We start from the raw sequence: 6,000 nt of genomic DNA, 5'->3' as shown, positions 1-6,000 counted from the left end.
CAAAATATAATTAAATATTAAAAGTTTTTTTATAGGGTAGATTTTCACTCCTTAATATCAAAATAAAACTTCCATTTATAAAGCTTCTCAATAAATAAAATAGTTAAATGCGAGTTTATGCAACACTTTTCAGGAACCACACGTTCGATTCTATAAAATTTACCGTCAATCGATATACTAATTGACCAGTCCTATATTAGACCATAATATATTAGTTGTTAAAAACATGTCGATGTTTAAAATAGACTTTACCGAACAATTATTTTCGTTAGTTGTTTCAAAAAAAAAGTGATTGCACATTTACATATCATTTTTAATTACATTGACAATAAAAACCAGTTGCCGACTAAAGTATACTGGTTACCGATAAAAATGGCAGGCACAGCTCCAGCCCGTGGTAGTTTTCGCTAACGTGGTCTAGGTGGTAGAGAAAGAGTTACCGTTACCGCGGTAGAGTAAATGAAAATGATGGAAAAAAGTATCCTAAAAAAAGGAAACCAGTCAGAAAATTGATCAATCGCCTAGTTCGTGAAGGAAAAATTCATAATTTGGAGGAAATCTACGGATTACGAAGTTTAAAATTATTTATTTCTTTTTAGGCGCATTATTAAAAAATAAAGTATTAAAAATTATACTTGTACTCGATTCAATTTATTGCAATTGGTGACAACAATGTGCATATTGGCTTAGATTTTTTATCTTAGCTAAGTTATCTTAGTACCAATTCGTCGAGGATATTGGGGTAATAAAATCGGTAAGCCTCATGCAGTACCATGCAGAACAAAAGAAACAGAATAATGCGGTTCAGTATCATAACGTTTAATTCCAAGTCCTCGTAGTACTGTAATAGTATCAGCTTCTGGCCCTAAGAAACATAAAACTTTCTCAGGATTTCATAAAAGGAATGATATAGTACAATGGTTTAGTTTTAAATTTGGTAATTTTGTAACAGATCTGAAAAAATAATGGCTTTTTTACATTAACTCTTCATTATAAACTATATTAAGGATCCATACGTATAAGTTCACAATTCATCCGTTATATAAAAATTTTTACTAAAGCTGGAATTGAAGATTGCTACACTTCTACATGAGGCTCAAAAGGTACTTTAGGTAACTATACTAAAGCAACATATTCTGAAATTGCCAAAACCTATGCATATTTAATACCAGATTTGTAGAAGGATAATTCGCTTGACCGTACACCATACCAAGAATATGCGGATATGTCACACTTATAAGTTCACAATCCATCTATTATCTAAAAATTTTTTTTTAAAAGAAGTTCTTTAAAATAAAGAATTGAGCATCCATACTTATAAGTTCACAATCCATAATGGATGTGAATCCATAAAAAATTTTCATATCAATCTATAAAAAACTTTTTCAAAGGAAATTATTTAAAATAAATCTATTAACCGTATATGTAAATACATATTATGAATATGTACTCATTATTGAAGTACTTTCAAATTATCGTCTTATTTAAAATTTGCGTTTCTAAATAATAGTATTTCGGAAAGAAAAAAAAAGCTAAGAAAATTGTTTAAATTTCCTATTACAAATATAAAAATTTCTTTCAATATCTTTTTAGAATAAATCTTTTTAGAATAAACTACCATTATTGCATTAGGGTTGCCAAAATCAAAAATTTGTATATAGAATATTTATTTCAAAAATTTTATAGAACACATCTAGAAAATCTCTAGTATTTAAGCAATACGATAAACGAGACCCTCTCCCATAATTTCTTTATGAAAATAGAAATTCAAAAAAGTTAATATAATTATAAAGTTGTTTACTGGATATTCACCAGAATTTTTCCAGTTTTTTTATTTTTAATAAATTTTAATAAATTTAACTAAAATACTACGAGCGTGATAGAATGCTTTTCGGGACAATTCTAAAAATATATTAGAAAAATGTATAATTAACTATTTGGTACTAAATATATTTTACTCAAATCAAATAAATTCCAATTTTTATATAAATAAGAAAATTTTTTAATTAACTTGATATTGAAACAGTAACAAAAAAGCCCGTATTTAATCATCCTGTCTCGGTGACACAGTTGACCATCCTGTCCTGGAACATTAACGTGAATTAGTAACATCATTTAGAAATACATATCTTTATATAAAAGCAAATATGCATAACTAATTTTATCAAATTGGGGTTCATGAATACGTTAACAATGATTTATCTACGTATTGAATTTCAAACAACGAAAAGTTCAAATACTCGTAGTACATATGTTTCTAATAAGACAATCGTCAAATGTATTGCATGAATGATGAGATATTATGTGAGATAATTCAATTTGAAATAATAATTTAAGTACCTTCATATGAATTTAAAATAAATGAATGGAATATATTTGATTTGGTTACTATACACTTATTTACATACATCTAAAGCTTTAATACAAAACGAAATGGTGCTTTCACAACTTTATTAAATAAATTTTTTTGATTATATCATAATATACATATGTATACTTATAGCAAAAAATTAAAAAAAACTAAATGTTCTGTTCAAATAGGCCGGTGGAAAATAATGTGGTTGAAGTTTGTTATGTAATATTACCATGTGTATAAAATTTATAAACAAAATTATGTTACTATATTTTTATAAAACTATTACTTATGCTGCAATGCTTTGAGCCTAGTTGATAAGAAATAGAAATAAGAATAAGAAAAGAAGTATAATTGTGTAATACTAACAAAATATTCTCACTTATATACGTTACTTTTTAAATGTCTTAGTTTAAAAGTGTGCAATTTCCTTTAATTACAAATAAATTAAATTTTTAAAAATAAATTGAATTTTGAATTTGATGGCTTATTTAAGACTTAATAATATATAACTTAAGAGGAAAGAAAATAAAAAATCTATAAAAATTTTAAACGGATGTTGGTACTTATATATAATTACATATGCGTCTTAAATTGTTTTTTCTAAGTTACTATTACTTTAATCTTATAGCTTTAATTAGTTTTATTAAAATCATATATGAGATAACAAAGGGTTTTAAAATTTTTAGCTGTGTAAAAATTAAAAATATTGTGAGTTTATAAGAAATTTTTGTGTCATAATTAACCAAACAATTTATCTCTTTCAAGGTTGATAAATGAATAAATTTATATAAGACATTTAAAATTCGAATTTTATGTGTTTTGAAAATTTGGGTATAATCGGAAAGTAATCGATGCAGCATCGATGTGTAATCATGTAAAAATCACGTACGAGAATGCATCAATACGGTAGTAGTTTAAAGTTTGATGTCCAAAAATGTCAAAAATAAGAATCATATTAAATCAGCTGTGCATCACTTTTTGTTGCGATTTTGTATTAACGCAAAGTCTAAGCTGGCAAGCAAATAACTTATTATTTTAACTCAATAACTAACAAAGTTAATTATTTCTTTATGCACAGTATTATTATTTTTAAATGTTCCATTACATTAAAATCTCCAAAACTTAATCGTAATTGAAAAAAAATTTAATAGATTTTCAGTTCTTAATAGTTTAACTTTTATACAAAACCTTTTCAAAATAAACACCAAAAAACATATGATTTAGAAAGTGTCCAAAAAATCAAAATAATATTGCATCAGCAAGGTAAACGCATCACATCGGTATGGCATCAGCAATTTTTTTTTGCATCGACGGTGCATTGATGCACATTTTTGATTACTTTCCGATATACTTTCGCTGAACAGATTTTTCCGTTTTTATGACAAATACATCTTATCAATCACAGAAAAAAGTGAAATATAAAATGAAGTTTTCTTTTAAAAGTGGAATATTTCAACATATTTTTTTCAATCCATTTTATAACCGCAGCTTCTAGTCATTTTAATTCTATTAAGTAAAACGGCCTCATGATCTCTATAACCTTAAATTAATGTCTTTATATGTAACAGATACAAGGACTACTCATCGATCTAATAAGGCGGTTGACTCGCAAAAAATAATAAAGTTGGGTCAAACCAGTCGTTTGTAATGTAGTACTTTTCACTTCAACAAGTGAAAATACTGCTTTTAAAAACAATCCATGTACATACTACATTATTTAAATTATTTTCATTCGTATACGAATATACTTCAAAGATTGCATACATTTAGAATACAATTATAGAAATTTGGAAAAGTTTGCAGTTTCGGAAATATAAGGTGCCAAAAATTTAAATTTTTGGCACCTTATATATTAAAAATTTCAAAAAGCCATAACTTGAAAGGGGGTTGGGGGTGGAAAAAATTTTCTTCTAATGAAATTAACTCTTTATTAGTGTCTAAAAGGTGCTAAAATTTCATACTCGTACAACCTGAGGTCGAAAAGAAAACCGATATCAAAAATTTGAAAAAAAATGGATTTTAAATAAAATTCAAATTTAACCAATTTATGGGCTATAACTTTTAGAGGGGTGGAGATATGTAAAAATTACGTAAATAAGTTTCTAGTAAAGATATATGTACATATAATTTTTTTTTAGAAAAGTGCTAAAAAAATTACATCACTAATATTAGCTACTTATTTTTTGTTTAATATACAATTATATATACATATATACATATTTTTAGAATTGCAACAAAATAAAACAAAAAGAAAATTAAATACATATAAACATTGTAATAATATTATAAAACAGATTTGTACGAAATTGTTAATTTGTACTAAATTTATAAGCTGCATCTCGCGACCAACATGCGGCTCTTTGAAGAATAATTTGTAGCTCTCATTTGTATCTTTCCTTTTTTCATAATTATATATACTCGTATTACTGACAATAAATGTGAGAGACTAAGTGTAAAGTTATAGCAAATTTTCACTCAAGTTTAGAATGGTATAAGTCATCTCATTTATATCGTTTTTGCGTGTATCTCAAGTTCGGCTGAACCGGATTGATCACTTTTTAGCCGGCCTGTTTTCGATCATTAGAATAAAATATTCCTCGGATTTACTTGAAATTTCATATATAAGCTTCGTTCGACCGTCCGCGAAACCTCCTAACTTTTGGAAAAAAAAAGAGAAATAATCAGCCGATTTATAAAGAGAAATAATCAGCCGATTTATAAAGAGAAATAATCAGCCGATTTCATTGAAATTTAATATTTGAATTCTTCGTATTAAAGCAATTTTTTGGGAAGATCAGGGCTTGATGGAATTTGTTGAAATTTGATATTTGAGTTTTGGTTGTTACCAAAACTAACTGGCGAGCATTTCAGGGAATTCGGGTAGCACAAAGCAAAACTCTACTAAAAGCCAAATTTACATTTTTTAGGTATATTAACTATAGGCTTGCTAATGCCCTAAAAATTGGAAAGTAGTATTTAACACGCATTTTTATAATATTCTGTAACACTTTAACTTAACTAGACAATACACATTGCGGTCGGTTTTGTGGTGGCAACATCAGATTTTTTTGTAATACATTGTATTATTTTTTATTTGAAAACTTAAAAATCTGGATGTCTTGTATTATTTCATTCCACTGCTTTCTTTTATAAAAAAAATGTTGGTGTTTCAATTTATTTTAAAAATTTCTACTTAGAACTGAAAAAAGTACATATGTATGTATATAAAAAAAACATATGTATTGAAATAATTTTGCTTACACAATTTGAAAAATAGGTATTTTAGTGTTAACAACGTCGCAGACACAACATCTGATGTGTCATACATAATGTGTCTAAAGCGTCGTAGATGTTATTCCGAAGATACCCTATTTCAGAAGATGATACAATATGTCTGATGCTTCGTAGAATCATGTTTACAAATTACAGAGATATGTACTTTAAACTTTTAAAGGATACGATGATAATATTTTAGTTTTGTCATTATTTTTAATATAATATAGCAAATTTGCAAAAAGTTTAAAATTAATGCTTCCAATAAAATGATTCATTAAATTTTTCATATTTGTATAAAATTTTTTGTAGATTTTGAGGAGATCCTTATTTCCTCTAAAGCTATGTTAATTTTCATAAAGTACAAAAAG

At 26.4% G+C, this 6,000-nt stretch overlaps 1 pseudogene; it reads left to right on the top strand.

Annotated features, from left to right (window-relative positions):
- Positions 1–372: 372 nt before the first annotated feature.
- Positions 373–1,240, top strand: LOC129611912 (40S ribosomal protein S2-like; annotated as a pseudogene).
- Positions 1,241–6,000: the final 4,760 nt, after the last annotated feature.

The sequence above is a fragment of the Condylostylus longicornis genome, unplaced genomic scaffold (genome assembly GCF_029603195.1).
Source record: "Condylostylus longicornis isolate FDR11 unplaced genomic scaffold, ASM2960319v2 ptg000055l, whole genome shotgun sequence".
NCBI classification, from domain to species: domain Eukaryota; kingdom Metazoa; phylum Arthropoda; class Insecta; order Diptera; family Dolichopodidae; genus Condylostylus; species Condylostylus longicornis.
The sequence above is the reverse complement of the archived record's forward strand: the minus strand, read 5'-3'. Positions and strand labels throughout refer to the sequence as shown.